A 22,068-nucleotide genomic window follows, 5' to 3' on the forward strand; every position below is an offset into this window, starting at 1 on the left:
ATCATAAGGATATCAAATAAATCATTCACCCAACATTTAAAGTTTGGGAGATAGAAAATTTAAGACACTTGGCCTTAGAGAAAAAAATACTGTAATGGAATGATGAGAAAAATATTAAAAGTAACAAAAACAAAGTTTAACAAAATTTTATCTTTTATATAATGATTTAACTAGTAAGAATTTAATGAAGAGAACTTAAAGCAAATACCTCAAAACTAGATGAGCTACTTATGAATAGTTTATTAGAAGAAACTCATTATGTGGCAAAATAGTAAGACAATTTATAAGTATAGGTGATAAGCCCATCAAGCCTGGTGATAGCTAGTTTTCCAGGAAAGAATCTTGGGACAACTTTAAAAATTACCCTCCAAATTATAAATTTTAATGTATTTTAAGTGCTAATCTGAAAAGATACAGCTTTTTAGCAATAGGGTACAACTTTAGCAAGACAGTAAAAAAAGTACCATCACAGTTGCCTTAAGAGCAGCCACCAATTGAAGTTCCCTTTGTGGCTCAGCAGTTAACAAACCCAACTAGGATACATGGGGATGTGGGTTCAATCCCTGGCTTTGCTCAGTGGGTTAAGGACCCTGAATTGCCATGGGCTATGGTGTAGGTCTCAGACGTGATCCCACTTTGCTGTTGTTGTGGCATGGACTCCATTTCAACCCCTAGCCCAGGAACTTCCAATCAACTCTGAGTTTAACACTGGACTAATCTAATAATCATAGAAACAATAATGTTAATATGAGTAACAAGAAATATTTCTCTCTGCATAAGATTACATTAGTAAATGATATTATATGGATAGTTAACAGCAAATAAGCTTAGTAACATTAAAACTTTGATTAAATATACTATTAACCCAACACAGGTATGTTTTCAAGGAAAGATGTTAAAATGTTAAAGGAATTAGGCAAATGCAAACCCTGTATGTTTATTAAAAACCCCATCTCTAGCATAACTACTATTAGAGGCACTGCCTGCCCAGTGACATTTGTTGAATGGCCATGGTATCCTGACCATGCAAAGGTAGCATAACCAATTGTTCTCTAAATAAGGACTAGTATGAAGGGCCACATGAGGGTTTTATTGACTCTTACTTCTATCAGTGACATTGACCTTCCCTTGAAGTAGGAACAATAAACTAAGACAAGAAGACCCCATGGAGCTCGAGTTAATTAAATCTATATATATCAACTCATTATTATTTGTATGTCATCTGCAAATTGAAGTAATTTTAATTATTCCTTTGCAATCTAGACAGGTTTTATTTTTCTTGCCTAATTGCTTTGGCTAGTACTTCCAGTACTATGTTGAAGTAAAAATAATTAGCGTATGCATCCTTGCTTTGTTCTTGATCTTTCAGAAAAAAAAAAATTCAATTTTTCACTGTTGAGTACAGTGTTAACTGTGAGCTTTTAATGTGTGGCCTTAATATTTACTTCTCAGATTTTCAAAGTTTCGGGCCTTACATTTAAATCTTTAATTTATTTGGAATTAATTTTTGTATATAGTGTCAGATGTGTGTATTCTTTTTTCAATTATGGTTATACATTTTTCCCAAATCACTTATTGAAAATACTCTCCTTTCTGCATTGTGTATTCTTGACACTCTTGTCAGTGATTGGTTCACTATATTTCCATGGCACAGATAATACACTAAAAGAAAAAAAAGGAAAATAGATGATCCATATTTAGTGAGACTGAACTATGTATCTACAATGATACACAATGTGTATCCACATAACCAAGTGCAGAGTGGCAGCCATAATGCTTAGCAGTGGTAGAAGAACACATGTTGGGTAGAACTTACATAGAGCTGAACTGCTAAGTGTGGATTTAGCACATTAAAGTATAGTCTACTTTAATTTAGAATAAGATATTGATATAGAAGTCAAGTAGAACTCCTAAACATTATTTTTTGATTACTTTATCCAGTTATTTTACTTCCTGATATTGGGAACTAGAATTATTATATTATCCTACAGAATGAATATCTGATTGATTTACTTCCATATTCAGTTAGAAATGTCCATAATAGAGAGGAGTATGTAACAGATCAACCCTAGGGTTGTTATTATGCTGTTGGTTACTTAAAATATTAAGTGTATAATATTACCTAATATAGATTACACAAAGTCAAGAAAAATAAGCTAAGAAGAAGTATAGGGGAAAAGAAACAATATTTAAGTGGCTGAAGGAAATTATTAATTAATGAAGAAATCTAATGAAAAAGAGTTTGTTTTCTTCATTGCAAAATACTTTTAAAAGTAATTGGAAAGAAAAATAAAAAGGGAGAAATTTGGGGTACTTTTGATAAAAAAGGAATATTTTTTAAAAAGAAGCACAAGGTATGTGAATACTGAAATATTTTGTTTTGTGTTAGAATTAACTGAATGTATTAAGACAAGTAATTCAGGAGAGAAATGAAAGTGATATGATTTCTGTAGTTTGTAGGGTTTTTATTTTTGTTTGATAATAAAAATGAAATAAACCAATAATATAATTTTAGTAGATTTGAGAGTGAACTGACAGCCAAAATTCTCAGCTGCCTCATTTAGGAGACCCCCCTCCTAAATAGTGCAGATGTTATAATAAGAATAAGTTTCATGTAAATGAATAAAACATTAATTCCTGGACGAGCGGTACCTTATGGAGTCATCTGGTATTCATTCAGTCTGTAGTAATCATTAACTGAAAGCTTGAAAATTGAGACTTAGTTCGTATTGTGAAGAGCCTGCAAGCTTAAGAATTCTCAGATTCTGCTGATTCATTGTATTATCTCCGACATGTTCACAGTCAGAGTAAGAAGAGCAAATATTCGTAAGGCTGAATTGCCTCATCTAGTTCTCCCAGTGTCATTGTTCCATCAAAGAAAACCTAAAAACTGGAGCAGGAAAGCTATCTACTGATAATATTTGCAAATCATTTTAGCATCTTACAGCCTTGATCATAGATTTGCTAGGTTATGCTGCAAGGTGAGCTAAAAGAAATAAAAGGAGAGTCATCCACAAAGGATTACCATCTGAGAAGAAATAGATAGGAGCAGCACTGTAGAAGAAAACTGTTGAAAAAGGTCCAAGGACAGAGTGGTCAACAGATCTGAAAGCAACAGAGGGGAAAAAAAAGAAAAAAAAAAAAAAAGAAACACCTGTTTTAGTCTTAGAGATGCTGACATTACTGTTAAATGTCTCCAGATCCTACTAAAGGTTTGGAGGGTGTGGATAATAGGGAATCAAAACTACATCATAACATAAAACTAAGGAGAGGAATACATATGAACTAAAGTAATAAATGCACAGTAGAGTAGAACTATTCTTGTAGGAAGCTAAGTGGGAAGGAAAAAGAGAAAAAGGCAATAGAAATATAATAGAGTTACTGGTTTAGAATTATGTCGTTGTCTAAAACTGTAAATCTTGGAAGGAATTTTGAAACCATTTGCCTATAGGCTCACTTGACCTACTGTTATGATTCAAAATGATTCAAATGCATAATAAAAAAAGGATAAAACAGCATGAAATAATTTCTTTAAAATATTATATGTTTACATGTTAAGCTTTTCTATTATTGGAAGCAACATGACTTTATTTAGAACAAAAGGGAAATAAAGAAAAACACAAAGAAAAAATCATCTCAAAAATCTCAAAGAGAATAACAGTTATGACCATACTGCTGTATTATTTCTTTCAGTCATATTATTTAGGATGTGAGTGTAATATATGTGATTGTTTGCATATACATTGCTAAAAATTCAGATCACACTTTACATACATATATGAATTATGCTATTTCATTTATAATCATATTGTGAGGACTTTTACCACAGCAGTAAATTTTTAATGACTGCAGAATTACATACTATTTTATTGCTCTTTTAAAATATTACTTTATATTTCTCTTGTTTTTGGTAACTTGGATTCCCATTTCATCATTGTATAACTTTGTGATCAACATTTCTATTTATACATATATCTTAATTATTATTCTGGATATATTTTTAAGATGAAATCCTGAAATTAAATGATGGGGTCAAGAACAGCAAAAATTTATGTCTTTAAAAGATAAATATTTCTCACACCAGTTGTTATTTTTGCTGTCACCCGTCTTTAAGTACGTTCAGTTTCTTTGCATCATGAAAAGATAAATATTATTAGTATTGTTATTTAAATATTAGAAGTACTACAGCTGAAAAATAGCAGTGTCTTTCTATTTATAGATTTTTATCATTAAGATTTAAATGTTATATGTATTATTTGCTATGTGCTATAATTACTGCCTTGCTTGCTTTTTGCTTTTGTAAAACCTCTATTCAAAACTGTTCACTTTTTTTCCCCCTACCAGGCCATTACTTGTTTAACTAAATTTTCTTTTTTGGCCACACCCATGGCATGCAGAATTCCTAATTAAATTTTAGATCTTACTAAATAAATTTTTTGATAACTATTAATACAGAATAAAAACCATTTGCAAGCATTTACTTTCTATCAAATTTCAAAATCCCCAAATCCAAGAGCTCCAAAAAAAAAAAAAGATTTTGATTCAACAGTACTAATTGTTAAAACTAATGGTAAGTACAAGTTACTAGTCTGTTATTTATCGGGCACTTAACTCATAGCAATCCTGTAAAGTTATTATACTTTTACGCCATAGGAAACTAATTCTCAGAGTTGAAATAACTTGTAAAACGCACAGGGATAATGGTGGAACCTGTTCTCTCCAAACCAAAAATTTCAGTCTCAACTGATGACTTCAATCACCCTCTTACTAATTATCACATGTTAAAACTCATAGTGATAAAGAATGTTCAATGGGACACAATCTAAATTAATTTTAGTTAATACCCATTAAGAAAGTATCAAGGGAGTTCCCATTGCAGCTCAGCAGGTTAAGAACTAAGCTAGTATCCATGAGGATGCAGGTTCAATCCCTGGACTTGCTCAGTGTTCAGTAGGTTAAGGATGTGGTATAGGTGACAGGCACAGCTCAGATCCTGCATTGCTGTGGCTGTGGTTTAGGCCAGCAGCAGCAGCTCCAATTTGACCTCTAGCCTGGGAACTTCCATATGCTGCAGGTACAGCCCTAAAATAAGAAGAAGAAGAAAAAAAAAAGGTACCAAGTGCTACCCAGAAAATGATTTTTTGAAAGTCTTCTTATTGTGAACCTTTCCAAAGTTCTTGGGGGTTCTATATTTCTGTAAGAACATGGTACCTTGGTAAGTTGGAGCCTTTCTCTACACACACACCAAGGAGGCAAGTAATATCCATTTTTGGTATAATTATATGCTCTTTCACACAAAGCAAACCATTTACTTGAGTAAAGGAAGTGCTATGAATAACTACAGTGGGACACCAATGATATCAAGTCTCTTAAGGACAAAATGAGACATATGGACATTCTACACAAAGTTCCCAATTACAACTTGAAAAGCAGAAAGAATTCTACAACTTCTATGTTACAATTAAGTAAAAAAAAAATAAATATACTAGACCAGAAAGGCACTTTTATGAGCCTATAATACAGCAGAGACAGGTGGGGATTGTGCAAAAAGCAGTTTTACAGGAAGCAGATTTGTTTCTATCATGATAATAATGAAAAAATGAGTTAATAAATAAAACAACATATGTAGGTTAAAGAAAATCTCAAGTAGGGGAGATTCTCAAATCTTTAAATACCCATTTCCATAGAAATAAAAGGTGAAACAATGTTAATTAAATATCCAATTAAAATGTTTGGAAAATAGCAAAAGAAATGTGAAGGCAGTAAATTATAGAGAAGAAATGTGTGTTAGAAAATAAAAAAATACTACATAAGAACTAACTAAATAAATAAGCAGAACTTCAAGGAAAAATATATAAACTGACAAATCACTTACAGTAAGAAAATCCTCTCACATGGTTCTCAATGGTTCTTACCACCTACCATCCAGAGTCTCAAATAATCTCCTTGCCTTTTCTTTTTTTTTTTAATGGCTGCACCTGCAGCACATGTAAGCTCCCACTCCAGGGATCGAATCCAAGGCACAGCTCTGACCTATGCTGCAGCTGTAGTAACTCTGGAGCCTTTAACCCACTGCCAGAGATCGAACCTGTGCCTGCACAGTGACCTGAGCCACTGTAGTTAGATTCTTAACTCAGTATGCCATAGAGGGACCTCCTAATATCCTTGTCTTGAGTGTAAGTTAGGTTTAGTAATTCAGTTCTAATGACTTCGGGAGGTGACAAGATGTCATTTCTGAGTTTAGGTCTGAGTATTACTGTGGCTTCAGGTTGACACATTTTTTAATGATCTCTTGGATCATTTCTAAAGGAAGCCAGCTGTCAGCTGTGAGCTGTTCTAGGGAGAGGCTCATATGGTAACTAACTGAGGGAAACCTCCAGCCAACTCCCAGGGAAGAAGGAATCCTGCCACCACCATATGATAAGCTTGGAAGCAGATATTTGTGTGGTCAAGCCCTTAGATGAGTCCGTATATCTCACCAACATCTTCACTGTAAACTCATGAGACATCTTGTGCAAGACACACCATACTTGGGTGATTTCTGATCACAGATATTGTGAAATAATAAACATTTATTGTTCAAGCCATCACATATTTGGTTTGCAGTTAATAAGCACTATATAGCTAACATACTACTAGCTAATCAGACTAAGAAGAAAAGGGGGAAAATAAGTCAAAAACACACAAATAAGACATTTCAAGGGGACCATAATGAGGTAGAATTTTTTTTTTTTTGTCTTTTTGCCATTTCTTAGGCCGCTCCCGCGGCATATGGAGGTTCCCAGGATAGGGGTCGAATCGGAGCTATAGCCACCAGCCTACCCCAGAGCCATAGCAACACAGGATCCGAGCCACGTCTGCAACCTACACCACAGCTCACAGCAATGCCAGATCCTTAACCCACTGAGCAAGGTCAGGGATCGAACCTGCAACCTCATGGTTCCTAGTCGGATTCGTTAACCTCTGAGCCACGACGGGAACTCCGAGAAATTTTTCATAATTAATAAACAAATTATTAATCCAAGTTGCATTTGTGACCTACACCACAGGTCATGACTGCACCAGATTCCTAACCCGCTGAGCGAGCCCAGAGTTTGAACCTGCATCCTCATGAATTCTTGTTGGGTTCATTAATGGCTGAGCCATGAAGGAAACGCCAGGAATCTTACTTTAAATACTAATACTAGGTATTGCATCATTGCCTTAACTAAATGATTAAGCCTAGCATTATAGTGGTGGAACAACCTGACCTATTCCTCTTGATGGGTTATAACATGAAGTACACAACACCACCCAAGATGTATTTTTGCCATATGTGCTTCACTTGGATCTTATAAAGCCTTTAAATCAAGTCCCACATTTGGGGAAGTACAAGGTATATGAAGATCATCGACATGGGCTTCTTCCTCTCAATCATCCCCAGCCACCATAGAGTGGTTGGACAGAATTTAATTCTTTTTTGGTAAATTTCTCTTTCTTTTTTTTTTAACAATAGAATAACATTCTGGAAAAGATTAATTCAAGAATTTCTCCAACTATTTATTCTAAGTCCTCAATATCTACTGAACTTTTACTATGAAAACACTAAGTGGTGGTTTCTAGGTATCACATTTTGTCTTAGATAAATTTTTCAAAGGCTGATGCTTGACTTCTTTTTTTTCTTTTTTCTTTTCTTTTTAGAGTCACACTTCAGCCACAGCAACACAGGATCTGAAACACATCTGCGACCTACACCACAGGTTGGGGCAACATGGGATCCTTAACCCACTGAGCAAGGCCAGGGATTATACCACATCCTCATGGACACTAGTTGGGTTCTCAACCCACTGAGCCACAACAAAAACTCCTGACATTTGACTTATAATCAAAATTTGGTAGATTTGGGGCCAGTTTGGGGTAATGAGATTTTTTATTTCTATTAAGTTTTTGGCTTTTTACATCCGGGTAATTAATTTGTCTTCTAAAATCCTAAACCAAGTATACCATTTCCAGTGAAATACAACTCAGTTGGTAATTCCTGGAAGATGCTTGACTTCGTCCAGAAATTCACAATGCTCCTGCCACAGCAGAGGTAATGAAATTGGGAGGTTTTTGTTTTTGTTTTTTTGTTTTTTTGTTTTTTCCTCTCTCTCCTTAACCTTTTTACGTTAAGGTAAAAATTATGGTATTTTTTACTTTAAAAGTTTCTTAGTGTTTGGATAATGTCATAGACTTAATTGTGTTCCCTCAAAATTAATGTATTGAAGTGCTAACCTCCCACAAAGTAACTATATTTGGAGATAGGGCTTTTAAAGTTATTAAAGGTTATATTAGGTCATAAGAGTCCTGTCCTAATTCAATATGACTTGTATCTTTATAAGAAGAGGAAGAGGCATCAGGGATGGGCATCGCAGAGAAAAGGTCTTATTAGTAAAACTGTATACAATCCCCCATATCCCCATATGTGGAAGTAAAAGGCTTTTGCTTTAGTCTCCCAGGCCCCCTTTGGGTCTCAAAAGGCTGGCTCAAGAGTTAATGTTTAGAAAATGAGAAGATGTGGAAACAAAAATAGCTGTTTGGCTGGGAATTTGGTAACAATTTAGACTATAAGCCGGCTACATGGCAGAGTCACTGAAATCCCAGTACCCTGAAAGATATAGATAAAGTTCCAGCACACATTCCTATGTCATATTTACAGAGAAGCAGATCTCCTTCAGATATAAACTGCTGACCACAAGCACATAGACCCAGATCATTTGAAACAAGAAGTCTGATGATGCTTGAAACTTCACCTTAATGCTGACCAAATGAGAATTGTGCATGAGCTGATTATGTACCCTGCAGCCCCCTCCCTCACACTGCCTTTAAAAAAACTTTCCCTGAATGCACTCAGGTAATTTGGGTCTTTTGAGCATTAGCTGCCCCTTCTCTTCCTTGGTGCCCTGCAATAAACTCTGTACTTTCCTTCACGGCAACCTGGTGTCTGTAACTGGCTTTACTGCATGCAGCCAAGTGGACCTGAGTCCAAGTTTGGTAACATTAGGGCACATTAAAAAGACATTCCCTTATAAGCCAAGAAGAGAGACCTCAGGAGAAATCAAATCTGTAGGCACTTTCATCTTGGACTTCCAGGTTGCAGAACTGGGAGAAATAAATTTCTGTTCCTTAAGCAATCCATTCTGTGATATTCTGTTGAGGCAGACTAGAAGACTAATACAGACTCTGACTTTAAAAATCTCTCCTTAGAAATCTGATATTGAGGTGGATTTATATTGAAATCTTGGATTCCTGCTATTATTATCAGTGTATATATTTACACTTCCATTCAATCTAATCGCATAGCCTTGGAAGATCTATGTTGGGGAACTATAACAAACTTTGATTTAGAATAGGAGATAGTAAAAGCCAGTGAACTTACATGCCAAATTTTAGAGGCTTATGTGGAGCCCAAATTGACACTGACAGCATTTCTAGAAGTATCAACATAGGGGCAGCTCTTGGTTGTGCCTGTGGACTGTTCTACAAAAACCCTGAACTTCCCGGAGGGAAACAGCCACAATTTTAGTTAAGCAGAAGCCTGATACTTAACTCAAAATGATTAAAGAAACACAAACTATTATGGGATAAAAACATCCTTTCCTTAGCCTTAGGTTTCCATGTGGAAGAGATTCCACCACAGTAAACACGGCTACTGCTAGACCATGTCCACCGCCTCACTGACATCTCTGCAGGAAAAAGCGGGTTGTCTACCTGATTGCTATGTTTTGGAGTAAAATCTGGGTGTGCCTGGCTCAAGACTTGTCTTTTTACTCTACCTTTGGTATTAGCTTATCTTCATAGATTAGTTAGTTATTCTTCTGTGCTCCATTTTCTAACTTCTAGACACATTTCTTGGAAGAGAAGTCTCTGTGCTCCACCCCAGCCTATGTCTGACTAGACAAGTCTATTTCTGAGATGCTGAGATGGACAGCTTTTCTTAGGAGAAAAAAAAAAAAGAAAAAAGATGATGGCTGAATTTTATCTGCCGACTTATGTTTCCTAGTCAATGGTTTCCAACTTGAATGAGGAAAAGGACTTCGTTAGTAGCTTACTGTATTTCAATAATCCAATTAATGATCTCTAAAATAAAGTATTCATTTCCCATGGAAATGCAGGATAAGCCAATGGGGAGAATTTAAATAACATTAGATTTTCTAGTACTTTTATCTAAAATATGAGAAATAAGTATTATTATATTACTACTTAGTATAAGGAAAGAGAGGTTTTATATTTATGAACAATTACTATATATCAGACACACTTTAGGTTTTTGGGATCTAGTAATAAAGAGAAAGACAAATACCCATGATATAAAAGACCTGCTTTATGTCAAAATTTCATAAAGTAAGGAAGAAAATAATTGAATTTGTAATTTAATTTTAGATAGTTATAAGTGCAATGAAAACTAATAAGGTAGAAAAAGTAGACAGACTATGGTGGAGGTATGTTGAGAAAGATACTATCTGGCAGGACCAAATGTAATATTTTAGCAGTCACCAGAAGGAAATAAAAAGGTGACCCATGAGAAGAGGTACAATTACATGAAAATCACGGCATGTCTGAGGAAAAGAAAAACGATAGGATATACGGGGGTGGTGTGGCATTGGGAAGTGAGAAGAGGGGCAAGCCAGAAGGAGAAGAGCCAGATCATGATAGGATTTCTGGCATGGCTGTGATTTTGGACATTACTTAGTATATGACAGGTCATTGGAAGCTTCTGAGCAGGTGAGGTAATGACACAATCTGATTTACCTTTTTAAATGATCTCTCGGCTCCTGCATAGGGAAAAATAAAAACTCACTGAATATGCTCCTTTTGTTTTTCATGCAAGCATGTTTGAAGGCCATTGATCCTAAAAATAAGTAACTTTTCAATTTTCTATACTTGGTCTTATGAGAAACAGAAAAAAATTGTTAATGATATCCTAGAACAAATACAAAAATAATATCAATAGAAATACTGTGGGCTTTAAGTTCAGACCAAACAAGAAATCAGTGCCAACTTGGTCTCTACCTAATTTTGTGACCTCAGGTAAGTTATTTGAGTTATTGGAGCCTCCATTTCTTCATCTACAAAATTACAATAATAAGTACCATCTTGATGTTTCTGTATGGATCAGAGGTAAGCTTGTTGCATCTGGTCCATAGCAGGAAATCCATAAATGTTGTGTCTCATTATTACAGATGTCCAGATATGTTGGAAAAAACAGAAATCAAATATCCAAAACCATGAACTCAATTTTGCAGATCTCTGTTGAGAATATCCAGACCTCCAGATTTCCCAACTGGTTAATCTAGGAAGGGCAGAGGATAAACTGTTAGAGGTAGAACACACATTGACAGAGATTGAGAAATAGGCCAAGGATAAAGTAACAAAGATGACAACCATATGGTCATTAATAGATATGGTTTCCCACCTGTCATTTCCACTGTTTGAAAAAAATCTGTCATTTCATGTCTGGAGAGGCCCTGGAAGACAGTAAAGTACACTTCCCACGCCTGTAATAGATTAATGAATAATTTTATCCAACCATTCAGGATAATTCAAGTCCAAAATTACTTTCAAGTGAAGTAACCATTTAATTGCAAAAATGTTTGGTTTTGCTCCAATTATCCAGTTAATTGCTTTCATTTTGTGATTTACTTTTCATGTGTTGGCATCAACTCGGTCTTGTAATCCAGTGTTTTCTTTCTTTTTATGCTCCTTTGTGTACAAGTGGGAAGATACAACCTCATTCCTCTGTAACTTTGTTCTTTTCCATGTCATTGATTTCTCCCTGTGGATCTAATTGAGCTTAAGCTTGCTTATGTTCATTTGTTTTCTGTTTGTCACTAGTAACCCTGATGCTGTAGCTTTGCTTCTGAGAATAGTGTGTGTACTGGAGACTTATCATTGAAGAACAAAGTAAAGAAATAAGGCATGTGGAAGAGAGAGGGGTTGGTGGGGTGGAGGCAAAACTTCGAATAGAATGGAATGTTGCTTAATTAGTAAAAATGACTGTGAATATTTGGTGATAACCTTTATTTTTCAGACATAAAGAAAATGAAAGTATAGGAGAAAAGAAAAGCAAAAACAAGATAAGCAATAGCCAACTGATAAATTTAGTACCTGAAATAACTTTACAGTATGCTTCATAATCTAATATTATAGTTCTCTAAGTGGTGACCACAGTATTCAGATAACTTCCAAATTTTCCAATAAATTATCTGTGTGTAAACCTAGATGCCTAGTGATATCAATAAAGCCTTTTTTCTATCTGTGTGTGTGCAACCCACAGAGAAATGTTTATAAATATATCTCTCATAATGATTTGACATAATTAATATTTGGTCATAATTTATTATATATGCAATATGATCCAAAAGAATGTTCCTTGCAAGGGTTAAGATTAACATTCCCTGAAGTATGTTGCATAGAATTCTTGTCCCACAATTTGCTTCAACATAATGATCTCTCTGTCTTGGAATTTCCCATCATGGCTCAGCAGTAACGGATCTGACTAGTATCCCTGAGGATGCGGGTTTGATCCCTAGTCATCCTCAGTGGGATAAGGATTCAGTGTTGCCATGAGCAGTGGCAACCTATAGGTCACAGACATTGCTCCGATCCTGTGTTGCTGTGGCTGTGGTATAGGCTGGCAGCTGGGGCTCCGATTCAACCCCTAGCCCAGGAACTTCCTTATGCAGAGGGCATGGCCCTAAAAAAAAAAGAAAAAAATGATCTCTGATCAATTAAATTTAAAAATTATCAATCTAGGTATTTGCTTTAAGTATTTTTTTCACATGTCCTGTTGAAATCAAGCAGGACACAGCAGGGCCTTCCTGACTTCAAAAAGCCCTCCATGTCCCTAGTTTCTTATTTATAGAAAAATGCTTTAGTTTCCTAGACCTTCCCTAAATTCCAAAGAGCAGTCTAGAACAGTTATTAATTAGGGAAGGGAAGGAATGTAGAAACAAAGGAAAAGCAGTCAAGCAAGGAAAGGAAAGATAGCTTAAATAGTTCCTTGTTAAACAGAGTCCTAGCTCTTTCCTAAGAGATGCACACAACAACCTATGCATATCTTTGAGTTTTTCAGCAGAAACTAAGGTCCCTCACCCAGGTGAAGAATGGTCACCACGTCATGACCACAAACATGTGGAACCCAGACTGTTTGGAGCCAGAAGGTTGGTGATTAAGATTCCTGAAACATCACCCTGTTACTTTACCACCAACCAATCAGAAGAAAATCCATAAGCAGAAACCCTCATCCCAAATACTGCCTTTAAAAGCACTTCCTTGAAAGCCATTGGGGAATTCTGGTCTTTTGAACATTAGCTGCCGGTTCTCCTTGCTTGGCATCCTATAATAAACCTCTTACTTTCTTTCACCACAACCCAAGGTCAATAGATTGGCTTTGCTGCACTGTGGGTGAATGGACCCAAGTTCAGTTCAATAACAATTTATAGACAGTGGCAAAGATTACCAGATTTAATTCTTCGGGTATTAGTCACAGAAAATAAATAGAAGGGAGAGCCATTTTTAACAAAGGGCTCCCTAAAAATGACATCAGGAAACATTTGCTACATTATTATATTTTGTGGGGGGCTAGATTTGTTGAACACATGTTATATCCCAAGCACATTGCCAGTTCTGTAGATCTTGCCAGTCCTAACATTCTTTGATCCTCCAGTCCTCAAAGAGATCACAATCTAGTTGAGAATACTGTTGTTTATTAATAATTATAAAATAATGTGAGAGCGATTAGCTCAAATGGGAAGATTAAGGGGGAGTGAGCAGGTCAGGGGAATGTAAGGAAAATTAACTTAATCTAAGAAATGATTGTGTTAGAATGAAAAGTAATAGATTACTATGAAGTGAATATAGCTGTATTGAAAGGTGACCTATATTTTCTGCTACAAACACAAACTGGCAGATTTTCTACATACTTAAAATGAACTAAACCCCAGTGGAATCGTCCTGCTCATTTTGACCATCATAATTAAGAGATGCAAATCTCTGCATGGACAAGGAGTCCTTAGACAATGACGACCATGATGGCTGAAGGACCCAAAGCCATCATGCTGTGATCCACCGAAATTTCACTTTCCGGTCTAGAGAAAGGGCACAGTTGATCTCATTACAGTAGCTTGCTAGAGAAAGAAGCTGAATTGTGAAATAAACTCATGATGACTATCCCCGTGGAGAGATTTGCATCACAAAAAACTTCCTCATCACTGATCTTGTCATTATTCATATTGGTGGTGTCAGCAGAGAAAACAAGAGCTGAATGTCTCTGAACAATAAACTTCTGATTTACCTTCATTTTAGTAGAAAGTTATACTATATCCTGAATTAGAAGAATAAAGTCAGGAAGACATTTTAATAAAAATCCCTTCTATTGGAAGTTACATAGCTTTCAATTTTCCAGCAGAGCTTATGTGATTTTGTACAAATATGCTTCCACACTTTGTTTATTCATTTATCCAGTATCTTCAGATAGAATTTTTAGCAAGTCCCATTGCTTTTCTCTTCTTTTCTATACTCAACCCTAGTATATCATACAAACAAAAAAGTGAATGAAAGTAGTTAACCTTTTTAACCTGTTTTTTTTTTTTTTTTTTTTGCTTTTTAGGGCCACAACTGCAGCGTATGGAAGTTCCCAGGCTAGGGGTCGAATCAGAGCTATAGCTTCTGGCCACAGCCACAGCCACACAGGATCCTTAACCCACAGAGCAAGGCCAGGGATCGAACCTGCATCCTCCTGGATACTAGTTGGATTCATTTCCGCTGCACCACAATGGGAACTCCCAGTTAACCATTATTTTTGAAAAGAGTATCTTTATTTTATTTCAAATTCTTCAGGATATAGGCCACCTAATTTAGCAATCATGTCTCTTACAGATAGTCAAATGTACTGATTTACACAGCCATTGAGTCTAACTTATGGAAAATGTATTATTTCCATAATAGCTATGATGCTCATGTGGAGTATTCACAATAAATTATTTTTAAAAAAATGTTTATATCAGAATTCACTTCTATCCCGATTGTCCTTTTCTGAAATAATACACTCAGAAACTGCATGCATAAGGAGTCCAGCTCCACACATATCAAAAGAAGTGATCAATTATAGAAAAGAGAAGTGTCTAACCACGTGCAGGGTCACTATAATTTACCAGTGATTACCTTAAAAATGAATATGTGACTACATGATAAGTGACTTCCCAAAAGTGCATGTTCCTAAATGTCAAGGAGTTTTCCCTTTAAGAATCATTCTGCAGTTGGTCTTTGCTCCCATATTTTTATTAAATTACATATTTGATTTGACAACATTTGTTTATCAGAGCAGGTTGAACGATCCATTAAAACCCTTGGTTCCCTGGTGATATTTTATTAAAGTGAAATTCCTATTGCTTGTTTTCAGTGCATTTGCTTCTTTTGTAGAAAACATTAGAACAGAACTTGTTCATTTCTAAGTGTTGATAAAATAAACATGTGTCCTTATGTAATGTAATTAGGCATTATAGCACTAGCCAAGAGATAAAAGCATGCCACTGTAGGTGTGTTTATAATTTATTCCAGTGAAGGGATAACAAAACTTTTCAACAGGATGAAAGAGAGCATGCTTCCTCCATTAAGAGGGAGAGCTGAATTTGTGTACTTGCAAAAGAGGGCCTTGAAAGTTAACAGGAAGAGCAAACTACATAAAATATTTGTGCTTCTGCAACAATAGAACATTGCAGAACAAATTCCACCCTTTTCAATTTTCTGTTAACCACTGGATGAAGATTAGAGTCTCTATCAACTTGCCTACAGGCACTGACTGTGCTGACAAGTACCGGCTTTTGGAAGCTTATACATTAAGCAATTAACAAATAAGTCAATGGGTTGAGTTTATTGTCGGAGTTGTTCCAGGATCAAAGCTAGCTGAAGGCCAGGCTCCTAGACAATGAATACATGAGTGGAGAGATCATTGTGCAGCATGCTTTAGAGAAGGACAAGTGTCTTGGTCATGCCAGGGCATGATGAGGCTCTAGGCACCTGCTAGAGCTGGAAATGAAGCTCTTCTCATTAAAAGAGGAGAAAAGGAAAAGGGGGTGGGGAGTACTTTTGTTACTTCCTTTAATCCACATAAAGCCCACTAAAATATTTACTGTAATCCTGAACTGAACTGAATCCCACTAAAATATTTACTGTAATCCTGAACTCTCTCTCTCTCTCTCTCTCTCTCTCTCAATAAATCTCTGGTACAAAGCTTTGAAACTGTTTTGTGAAACGGTTTGGTACTGTGATGCCATGAAGAGCAAGGCCATTCATTGAATATAGTCATAAAAATATAGTGTTCTGCAGAGACCAAGACATTCTTAATTCTTATTTTAACACAAAATAATAGTAATCTTCAGATTATGTTTGGGTATTAAAATACAAAAAAAATCTAAAAATTTCAGTCTTTGATTACCTCTTCCTGTCATACATGATTCCTTGAAAAAGAGAGAAGAAATTCTTCTCAGGTATCACTCTCCTGATTTGCTTGAGAAACAGTTCCCTATGTTATGAGATCTGCTAGTCCCTCATGATTGTAAATCCAATATTTTTCCCTCCACCCACTGCGGTGCATCTTCATTTAAGTGTGAGGCTCCTTTAATGACTCTACCTCTTTCTTGCACCTAAACAACTTCAAAGTTTGGGGCCTTAAATGGGTTTTATATTTTTAAAAAATGGAAGAAAATGTTTGGGAAGGAAGACACTCATTTTTCTGATGTGTCCATTTTTTTGTTCATTATATTAATTTAATTATTAATACATTAATGGCTACAAGTATTCTTATCTTCCATAAGCCAGGGTAGTATTAGGTACTTTATAGAGCTGATTTATAATCAATCTCTTCCCACAGACAAACACAAGGATTCTACAGGGAATATTAAAACCCAATACTTAAGGAGCTGGAATATGTGGGTCTCTATTGGTGGAGACCAATGGCACCATTATGTGAAAAGAGAATGTGATAGAAATACATAATTTATAATCAGGTTATATCTATCTATGTCTATTCATATGCTCTGCCCAATTTTTAAGCAGGTTGTTTGCTTTTGTTTTCTTTGCTTTTGAATTGTATATGAGTTCTTTGTATATTTTGGATATTAATCTCCTATCCGACATATGATTTGCAAATGTCTTCTCCCACTCAGTAGGCTGTCTTTTCATTTTATTAATAATTTTATTTAATAGGCAGAAGCTTTTATTTTGATGTAGTCTCATTTGTTTACTTGTTTATATTTGCTTTTGTGTCTCTGGCCTGAGGAGACATAACCACAACATATTACCAAGTCCAATGTCAAAAAGCATACTACTATGTTTTCTTCCCTGAGTTTTATGGCTTCTGATCTTACCTTCAAGTCTTAATCCATTTTGAGTTAACTTTCACATATGGTATAAGATAATGGTATAAGACACTCTTTTGGATGTGGCTGTCCAATTTTCCCAACACCATTAATTGAAGACATTATAATTTCTCCATTTGTATGCCTTGATTCCTTCACTGTAAATTAGTTGTCCATATGTGTGTGTGTGGGTTTATTGCCCAGTACTGGCTCCTTTATGGGTTCCATCCATCCACCTTCAGATGTATAGATGTGTGGATCTCTCCACTGTCTTGTTGTGTTTGGCCAAGAACCCTTTGTTAAATTATGGATGTATTACTAGTTGTACTAGTGGTATATGTTGAAGGAGAGAGACAACAGGAACATCTCATACTGACGTGATGCTGACATCTCTCTTTAATCATCACTTTTTTGGCTCATCTCATTTATTATTTTGGTTTGCCCCAGCACTATGTATTGAAGAATAAGGTAAGAAACATTGTTTTATTTATATGGAAAACAAGAGTGTTGGATTTAATATTTGTTCATATCATAAGTACTTAGTGTGCAACGACAAGTGTAATAATGGATTTTTACTTTTTAATGGTCTCTAATAATAGACCTGATATGAATTGGTACTTTGCACGTATAATGATTTTTCTTGTAATTCTTTCCAAATTTTCAGTATTGAGAAATATTCTCATTGTCAAGTTATACAGATTCCCCTTATAAATTCATAGGAAATAAGCACAACATTGTAAATAAACTATACTCCAAATAAATAGATAAATTCATATGGACGTAATTGATACATACAGCCACATTAGCAGTGACTGCAAATGCAGCAAGAATTGAATATCTAAAGTGTAGAAATAAAAACAATTTTTTCACAAAGCTTATTCCCTCCTTTATGTATGAGTGCTAAGATTTCATAAAGAACCATGAGAAATATGTCCTCTTTACTAAAACCTATGTGTGTTTACCTATATATATATACTCAATAGTGTTGATGATCAAGTCAGAATTTTAGAAACCTGCATAAATTGAGGACCACCTCTTAATATATTCTATTATTATTTATATACCTAACTCAAGTGGCTATATCTGTGAAATCTAATAGTGTCATCTAATGTTACTTTTAAGATGACTTTTTCAATTTCTACAAATTCAAAGATGGAAAAGCTGTGTATGCTGAATATATTAAGAGATTGTATTGTAATATCTCTCTACTTTCAACTCTGTCTATTCATAGTCTATTGTCAACAAAACTGTGTCATTCTGTAAAATATAAAGCCCTCCGATGTCCTCTCATCTCAGGAGAAGAATTCAGGGGAAGCCTGTGCCCTGCAAATGACTTACCAGGTCTCATATGGTTTTCCCCACCAGACATACATTCCTTCCTCCTCTGACATTATTTTCTACTATTCTCTGTGCATTCACTGTATTTCAGGAACACTGGATCCCTTGATGTTCTTCAAGTGCATCATGTAATCAGAAGTACTCTTCCCTTAGATAGCTTCCTGGTTCTTTCTCTCACCTTGAAATCTCTCATCTCACTGCATTTTATACTGACAGCACCCTCCCCTATCCCTGGATTCTCTTTATATAATGCTCTGATTATCTTTTTCCATAGTTGTCCTACTTTTAAAAATTTGATGATTTATGCTATTTACTCTCTACTCACTGTTCTAATGAAAGGTCCATGATGAGAGAGACTTCGGTCTTTTCTGTTTATTGATGGCAGTATTCCCAAAACATTGTAAGCACTCAATGAATATTTAAGTAATGAATAAATGATATGTATGAAAGAAAGAATAAATAAACAAATAATGATTATTTCCTTTGTCCCATGCGTTTCCTCCCTAAAAATTCAAAGGTGGTTTTTTTCTTATTGACCATCCGGCATTCTTACCTCTTCATGTTATTATTTCTGATACAATGTCGATTTCTCTTTCCAAATGTTTGATCCCTAATGTCTACAGATATCATTGTAACTAGGATTGCATCCTATTTGAACATGTCAACCAGTTCTCTCTCTTCAGAGATCTCCAGTTACTTTGCTTCAACTGCCCCAGAAATGCTCCCCTAACTTTCCAGTTAAAAGCCGTTACTTTTTGTGAGAACTTCTAATGGGGCAAAATATATTTGAGCAAAACAAAAGCCAAAACAGTAGAATCTAGCATATGCCACTCTATTTTAGCACCAGTTTCCATATCTTTTCAAGGTGCTTATTTGTATTTTACTGATCTATTTACTTATCTATTGTTTTACGGATAGGTTCTCCTCTCTAGAACATCTAGTTTCTATGAGTCATTTAGTATATAAATTTTGATATAGTAAGTGAATACATTATTTAAATATAATTTTTCCAAAATTTACATCCTAATTCTTTGGAAAACAGTTTTGACTCTAATTAGGTACTCTCAATCCCATTCTCCAAGAATTCCCATCCCTGTTACCAATCTCTCTTATTATATTGTCTCATTCAGTAATCCCATTTCTCTTTGCCACTTCAATCACTACCTTCTTCACTTTTGGAACCATAAGTATTTTCCCGCTGTGATGAAAAGAATTCTAGTATGCTTACTTTGTATATAAAGGGTTTCATTCATGTACCTTGGTTATCTCAGTTTGTATATCACAGCAGACGTAAGTCCTACTATTAGTCAAATTCAGATTCAATCCAGTTTTTCAATTTTTTACCCTGAATCTTCTAGAATATTCTAGGATTTTTGCTTTATTTCCAAAACATGTAAATCTATCATGATTAAAGTTTCACAGATGTTATCTTTTTAAATAGATTCTATTTTCTTACAGCAGTTTTAAATCCATAGCAGTATTGAACAGAAGATAGAGAGGTTTCCTGTTTCCTGCCTTCATACGTACATAGCCTACTCCAAGTCAACATTCCCCACCAGAATGGGACATCTGTTACAATTTATGAACCTACACTGACACATCATTGTCACCCAGAGTACATAGCTTAATTAGGGTTAATGCTTAGTGTTGAAAATTGTATGGTTTTTGACAAATGTATAAAGGCATATGTTCATTATTATAGTATTATCCAGAGTAATTTCACTGTCCTAAAATTCCTCTCTCTTATATCTGTTCTTCCCTCCTTCCCTTTCCAATCTTTGGCAACTATTGATTTTTTTTTTTTAACTGTCTCCATCATTTGCCTTTTCCAGAAGTCATATAGCTGGAATCATACAATATGTAACTTTTCTAGACTGGCTCCTTTCACTTAGTCATTTGCAATTAATGTTCTTCCATGTCTAATAAAGACTTGATAACTCTCTAGTTTTTTGTTGTTGTTTATTTGTTTGTGTTTTCTCCAGGGATGAATAATATTCCCTTCTCTGTATCTAACAGAGTTTATTTAACCATTTGCCTACTGAGGAACGTTGTGGTTGCTTCCAAGTTTTGGCAACTATGAAAAAGCTACTAGAAACATCTGTTGGAAAGTTTTGGTGTGAATTTAAGTTCTCAACACCTTTGTATGGATACTAAGGAGTGTGATTACTGGCTCTTATGGTAAGAGAATATTTAATTATGCAACAAACTTCCAAATTATCTTCCATAGTGGCTATAGCATTTTGCATTCTACCAGCAATGAATGAGAGTTCCAGTTGCTCTATATAATTTCTAAGTATCAATTTTCTGGATTTTGGTCATTCTAATATGTGTGTAGTGTTAGCTTGTTGTCGTTTTAAGTTGCATTTCCCTGATAATATACGATGTAGAGTATCTTTGCATATGCCTATTTGCTATCTACACATCTTCCTTGTTGCGGTGCCTGTTATTGTCTATAGCTCATTTTTCAGTCAAATTGTTTTCTTATAGTCAAGTTTTAAGTGTTCTTTGTATACTGGAGATAAAATTTTTTATCTGATACTTTTTTTTTTTTTTTTTTTGCAAATATCCCTTCTCAGTCTGTGGCTTGTTTTTTCATTCTCTGGACAGTGTCTTTCACAGAGCTGAGGTTTTTTAACTTTATTGAAATCTAGCTTATTGACTTATTTTTTCATGGGTTGCATCTAAAAAGCCCTCACCAAATCTCACAATATTAAGATTTTCTTCCATGTCGTCTGTTGGGAGTCTTATGATTTTTTATTGTTTCTTTAGGTTTTTGATACATGTTGAGTTAATTTTTATAAAAGGTGTAGGTTTATGTCTAGATTCATTTTTTCGTATGTGGATGTCCAGCACAATTTGTTGAAAAAACTGTCTTTTCTTCATTGTATTGCCTTGGTTCCTTGGTCAAATATCAGGTGAATATATATATAAAATATTATCAATTCCATTTTTTTTGGAAATGAAATTTATAAATACAAATGTAATCTGCTTAATATAAACCATAATATCCTTTCACATATTGTATATTAAAAATACAAAATGAAGTAGTAGTATTTCATACCACGTACTAACCTCAAAATTTTATAATTAATATATTTCCTAACATACTTTTCAGCGGCCATCCTAGTATTTCTACCTTTGATGATAATTCTTGTCATAACAGAAATTACTTATTTTACATGATGCTTAAAGTGCTTTACATGCAGTCGCATATTGCTTAATAAATGTACCATAATGTGATTATTTAAATTAGCCTACATTTTACATTATTTTAATATAATGGGGAAACGACAGGCTGGATAACCTTAGGAAAATCAGAGCTTACAAAACAGATAATACATAAGATGATGGT

The sequence above is a fragment of the Sus scrofa genome, chromosome 8 (assembly GCF_054392235.1).
Source record: "Sus scrofa isolate SSC_HxYL_T2T_F1_AM1 chromosome 8, Sscrofa_HxYL_maternal_Yorkshire_Landrace_v2.0, whole genome shotgun sequence".
NCBI lineage: Eukaryota > Metazoa > Chordata > Mammalia > Artiodactyla > Suidae > Sus > Sus scrofa.